The sequence below is a fragment of the Callithrix jacchus genome, chromosome 8 (assembly GCF_049354715.1).
Source record: "Callithrix jacchus isolate 240 chromosome 8, calJac240_pri, whole genome shotgun sequence".
NCBI classification, from domain to species: Eukaryota; Metazoa; Chordata; class Mammalia; order Primates; family Cebidae; genus Callithrix; species Callithrix jacchus.
The window spans coordinates 26,365,649-26,371,648 of record NC_133509.1 but is presented as its reverse complement, the minus strand read 5'-3'; positions in this window follow the sequence as shown (position 1 = coordinate 26,371,648).

Genomic DNA, 6,000 nt, shown 5'->3' with positions numbered 1-6,000 from the left:
GTCTCTACTAAAAATCTAAAAGTTAGCTGGATGCAGTTGTGCACACCTGTAGTCCCAGCTACTGGAGAGGCTGAGGCAGGAGAATCACTTGAACCCAGGAGGCAGAGGTTGCAGTGAGCTGAGATTGCATCACTGCATTCCAGCCTGGCAACAGAGAGAGATTATCTCAAAAAATAAAAGACAGAAGTGAGCTACCATCAATTAGACAGCCATTGTCACACACTACAACATGGAGGACAATTGAGGACATTAAACTAAGTGAAATGAACCAGTCATAGAAAGAGACATAGTGCATGATTCTGCTTATGTAAGGGATCTCAAGCAGTGAAACTCACAGAAACAAAGAACGGTACTTGCCAGGGGCTGGAGAAATGAGTACTAGGATGGGGAAAGGGAAACAAAATAGAGTTTCACTCGTGCAAGATGAGTAAGTCCTAGAAATCTGCTATACAACAGTGTACATACAGTTAACAAAACTGGAAATTTTGTTAAGAGTAGATTTCATATCGTGTTTTTTACCATAATTAATAAAGAAATCAGCTGGATGTGGTAGCTCACACCTGTAATCCCAGCACTTTGGGAGGCTGAGATGGGAGTATTACAGGATCAGTATTTCAAGACCAGCCTGAACAACATCGTGAAACCCCTAAAAACTGAAAACACAAAAATTAGGTGAACATGGTGGCACATGACTGTAATCCCAGTTACTCAGGAGGCTGAGGCAAGAGAATCACTTGAACCTGAGAGGCATAGGTTGCAATGAGCTGAGATTGTGCCACTACATTCCAGCCTGGGCAACAGAGCAAGATTCCATCTCAAAAAAAAGTCTGTGGCTAGGCAGGACATGGTGTCTCATGCCTATAAACCCAGCACTCTGGGAGGCCGAGGCTGCCAGATAATTTGAGGTTAGGAGTTTGAGACCAGCCTGGCCAACATGGTGAAACCCCATCTCCACCAAAACTACAGAAGGTAGCTGGGCATGGTGGCAGGTGCCTGTAATCCCAGCTACTCAGGAGGCTGAGGCACAAAAATTATTTCAACCCAGAAGGCAGAAGTTGAAGTGAGCCAAGATTGTGCTACTGCACTCCAGCCTGGGTGATGGCTGTCTCAATAAATAAATAAAACTGTGTTACAGATTCAATGCTATCCCCATCAAGCTACCATTGACTTTCTTTACAGAACTGGAAAAAAACACCATGAACTTCATATGGAACCAAAAGAGAGCCCGCATAGCCAAGTTAATTCTAAGCAAAAAGAACACAGCGGGAGGCATCACACTACTGGACTTCAAACTATACTACAATGCTACAGTAATCAAAACAGCATGGTACTGGAACCAAAACAGAGATATAGACCAATGGAACAGAACAGAGGCATCAGAGGCAGCACAACATATCTACTACCATACAATCTTTGATAAACCTGACAAAAACAAGCAATGGGGAAAGGATTCCCTATTTAATAAATGGTGTTGGGATAACTGGCTAACTATATGCAGAAAGCAGAAACTGGACCCCTTCCTGACACCTTACACTAAAATTAACTCCAGATGGATTAAAGACTTAAATATAAGACCCGGCACCATAAAAACCCTAGAGGAAAATGTAGGCAAAACCATTCAGGACATAGGAGAAGGCAAGGACTTCATGACCAAAACACCAAAAGCATTGGCAACAAAAGCCAAAATAGACAAATGGGACCTAATGAAACTCCACAGCTTCTGCACGGCCAAAGAAACAGTCACTAGAGTGAATCGGCAACCAACAGAATGGGAAAAAAATTTTGCAGTTTACCCATCTGACAAAGGGCTGATATCCAGAATTTACAAAGAACTCAAACGGATTTACAGGAAAAATACAAGCCCATTCAAAAATGGGCAAAGGATATGAACAAATACTTTTCAAAAGAAGACATACATGAGGCCAACAAACATGAAAAAATGCTCATCATCACTGGTCATTAGAGAGATGTAAATCAAAACCACATTGAGATACCATCTCACGCCAGTTAGAATGGCGATCATTAAAAAATCTGGAGACAACAGATGCTGGAGAGGATGTGGAGAAAAAGGAACACTTTTACACTGTTGGTGGGAGTGTAAGTTAGTTCAACCATTGTGGAAGACATGTGGCGATTCCTCAAGGCCTTAGAAATAGAAATTCCATTTGACCCAGCAATCCCATTACTGTGTATATATCCAAAAAACTATAAATCATTCTACTATAAGGACACGTGCACACGAATGTTCATTGCAGCACTGTTTACAATAGCAAAGACCTGGAACCAACCCAAATGCCCATCCACAATAGACTGGATTGGAAAAATGTGGCACATATACACCATGGAATATTATGTGGCAATGAAAAAGGATGTTTGTGTCCTTTGTAGGGACATGGATGAATTTGGAGAACATCATTCTCAGCAAACTGACACAAGAACAGAAAATGAAATACCGCATATTCTCGCTCATAGGCAGGTGATAAAAAATGAGAACACATGGACACAGGGAAGTGAGTACTACACACTGGGGTCTACTGGGGGGAACAGGGGAGGGACAGTGGGAGGGAGGAAGGAGGGAGGGATAGCCTGGGGAGAAATGCCAAATGTGGGTGAAGGGGAAGAGGGCAGCAAAACACACTGCCATGTGTGTACCTATGCAGCTATCTTGCATGATCTGCACATGTACCCCAAAACCTAAAATGCAATAAAAAACTGTGTATATATATACATATATACACATATATATATACACTTGTATATGTGTACATATACACATATACATATATAGATACGTATATACATATATATATGTATCAAAAAATCTATAGCTCTCAAAGTTTTTTGGTAGAATTGAAAAAAGAAATCTAAAGCCATGAGTAGCTTAATAGTTGTGTCTCTAATCCATCCTAACACTGCTGCAAAGCAGAGTTTGAAAATGGCAGAGTGGTGGCTCATGCCTGTCATCCCCACACTTTGGGAGGTTGAGGTGGGCAGATCACTTGAGGTCAGAATTTCAAGTCCAACCTGGGCCATATGGTGAAACCTCATCTCTACTAAAAATACAAAAATTAGCCAGGTGTGGTGGTGTGCACCTGTAGTCCTAGTTACTCAGGAGGCTGAGGCAGGAGGATCACTTGAGCCTGGGAGGTAGAGGTTGTAGTGAGCCAAGAGTGTACCACTGCACTCCAGCCTGGCTTATGGGAGTGAAACTCTGTCTCAACATTAAAAAAAAAGAGAGTTTGAAAACTTTCAACATCCTATAAAGGGAATGCTTCTGGTCATAGCTCTAATGAAAAGAAATGGCAAAAAAAAGGGCCAAATATATGAAGATTTCACCAAACAGGCCATATGGATGGTAAATGTGCAGATGAAAAGATGATTGACATCATTAGCCATGAGAAAAATGCAAATTAAAACCACACAGGATGGGCGCAGTGGCTCATGCCTGCAATTGCAGCATTTTGGGAGGCTGAGGTGGGCAGATCACTTCAGGTCTGAGATCAGTCCAGAGGTCGAGACCAGCCTGTAAAACACGGGGAAACCCTGTCCCTACTAAAAATACAAAAATCAGCTGGGCATGTTCGCACATGCCTGTAGTTCCAGCTACTAGAGAGACTGACACTAGAAAACTTATTCAAGCAACCCAACACCATCCGTTCCCCCAGAACTTATTGAAATAATAATTTTTTTTGAGATGGAGTTTCGCTGTTGTTACCCAGACTGGAGTGCAATGGCAAGATCTAGGCTCACCGCAACCTCCACCTCCTGGGTTCAAGCAATTCTCCTGCCTCAGGCTCCCAAGTAGCTGGGACTACAAGCATGCACCACCATGCCCAGCTAATTTTCCTATTTTTAGTAAAGACGGGGTTTCATCTTGTTGACCAGGATGGTCTTGATCTGTTGACCTAATGATCCACCCGCCTCAGCCTCCCAAAGTGCTAGGATTATAGGCGTGAGCCACCATGCCCGGCTTGAAATAATAATTTTTAAACACCATTGGATGGTTATATAAGAAATGAATAACACTGGCTACTTATTTGGAGGGCAGGTGGGGAGTGGGTGGATGGGTGTCGGAGGTAGTGGAGAACCCATGCGAGTGTGCTGTTGATAATCCAATACATGCTATTTTTACATGTAGTCCCTGCACAGAACACAATCAATTATGTTGAAAGAAACAGTACACAAGACAGCTTCCCCTTTGTCCGTTCCCATCTCCAGCACAAACCCCCATCACTACTGCTGTTGCCACTCTTCCATGGGATGTTTCAGGACTCCCCTGGACAGCAGCAGGCTCCTTTTTAAATTTTTGTTTAAAAAGGGGGTTTTAAACAATGAGATACCATCTCACACCAGTTAGAATGGTGATCATTAAAAAAATCAGGAGATAACAGATGCTGGAGAGGATGTGGAGAAATAGGAATGCCTTTACCCTGCTGGTGGAAGTGTAAATTAGTTCAACCATTGTGGAAGACAGAGTGGCAATTCCACGTGAATCTGGAACCAGAGATACCATTTGACCTAGTAATCCCATTACTGGGCATATACCCTAAGGATTATAAATGATTCTATTATAAAGACACATATACACATGTTTATTGCAGTACTGTTCACAATAGCAAAGACTTGGAACCAACCCAAATACCCGTCAATCACAGACTGGATTTAAAAAATGTGACATGTATGCACCATGGAATATTATGCAGCCACAAAAAAGATGAGTTCATGTCCTTTGCAGGGACATGGATGAAGCTGGAAACCATCATTCTCAGCAAACTAACACAAGAACAGAAAACCAAACACCACATGTTCTCACTTATAAGTGGGAGTTGAGCAATGAGAACACATGGACTCAGGGAGGGGAACATCACATACCAGGACCTGTCGGAGGTGGGATTATTGGGGAGGGAGAGCATTAGGAGAAATACCTAAAGTAGATGACAGGGTGATAGATGCAGCAAACCACCGTAGCACATGTATAACTATGTAACAAACCTGCATGTTCTGCACATGTACCCCAAAACTTAAAGTATAATAAATTTTTTTAATGTAGTTTTTAAAGCAATACTTAAGAATGATCAGAACCTGAAGTCAGGATTTTGAGACCAGCCTGGCCAACATGGTGAAACCCTGTCTCTAATAAAAATACAAGAATTAGTCAGGTGGTGGAAGATGCCTGTAATCCCAGCTACTTGGGAGGCTGAGGCAGGAGAATCGCTTGAACCTGGGAGGCAGAGGCTGCAGTGAACCGAGCTCGTGCCATTGCACCCCAGCCTGAGCAACAAGGAGGAGACTTCATCCCAAAAAAAAGAAAGAAGAAGAATCAGCTTCCTGTACTAAGTCCTTGCCTCACTCTAGAAAGTGCTTTCAAAAGTATGTTCTAATTAGGTCATTACAACATAAGTTTATCTGTTCTAGGCTCTATTTTTCAGAAGGGAAAACTGAAGTTGTGAAAAATTAATGGATCTGCTCAAGGTCATTCCTCCAGAAATGGCAGAGCTAATCGAGGTCTTCTGATTAAAAGTGTACAGTCCTAAGGTGGCTGAGAGAAGGGTAACACCCCCATCATTCTTTCCCTTTCCAAAAGAAGAAAATGGTGGCAGGAGCTCCACAGAGTTACTTTCTGTGGAGTAACTTTTCCATGACATTGTATGACAGACATTTTATGTAAGTCTGGGTCAGTCTGGGTCTTGGTCCTATGGGACAGTACTGGCAGAGTGGGAAAAAGATCCAAATTCTGTTTTGACTGTTATACTTGTCCAGCAAGAGAGAAATGAGGAAGGATAAAATGTCCTTGGCTGGTGTAGAGGGAATTCTGCCAGTAAATCTGGTGGATGTTCCAAGGATATCCCCCAAGTCCTATTAACACCATGACACAGAACGAGAGAGGCACTGAATACTTGCTAACACTGCTGACATCTTGGCAGCTTTTGAAAGAAAGATCACTTTGCTATTTACTAGTGTGTGGGTAGGATATTTGAAGATGAAGAGGCACTGGAAAGG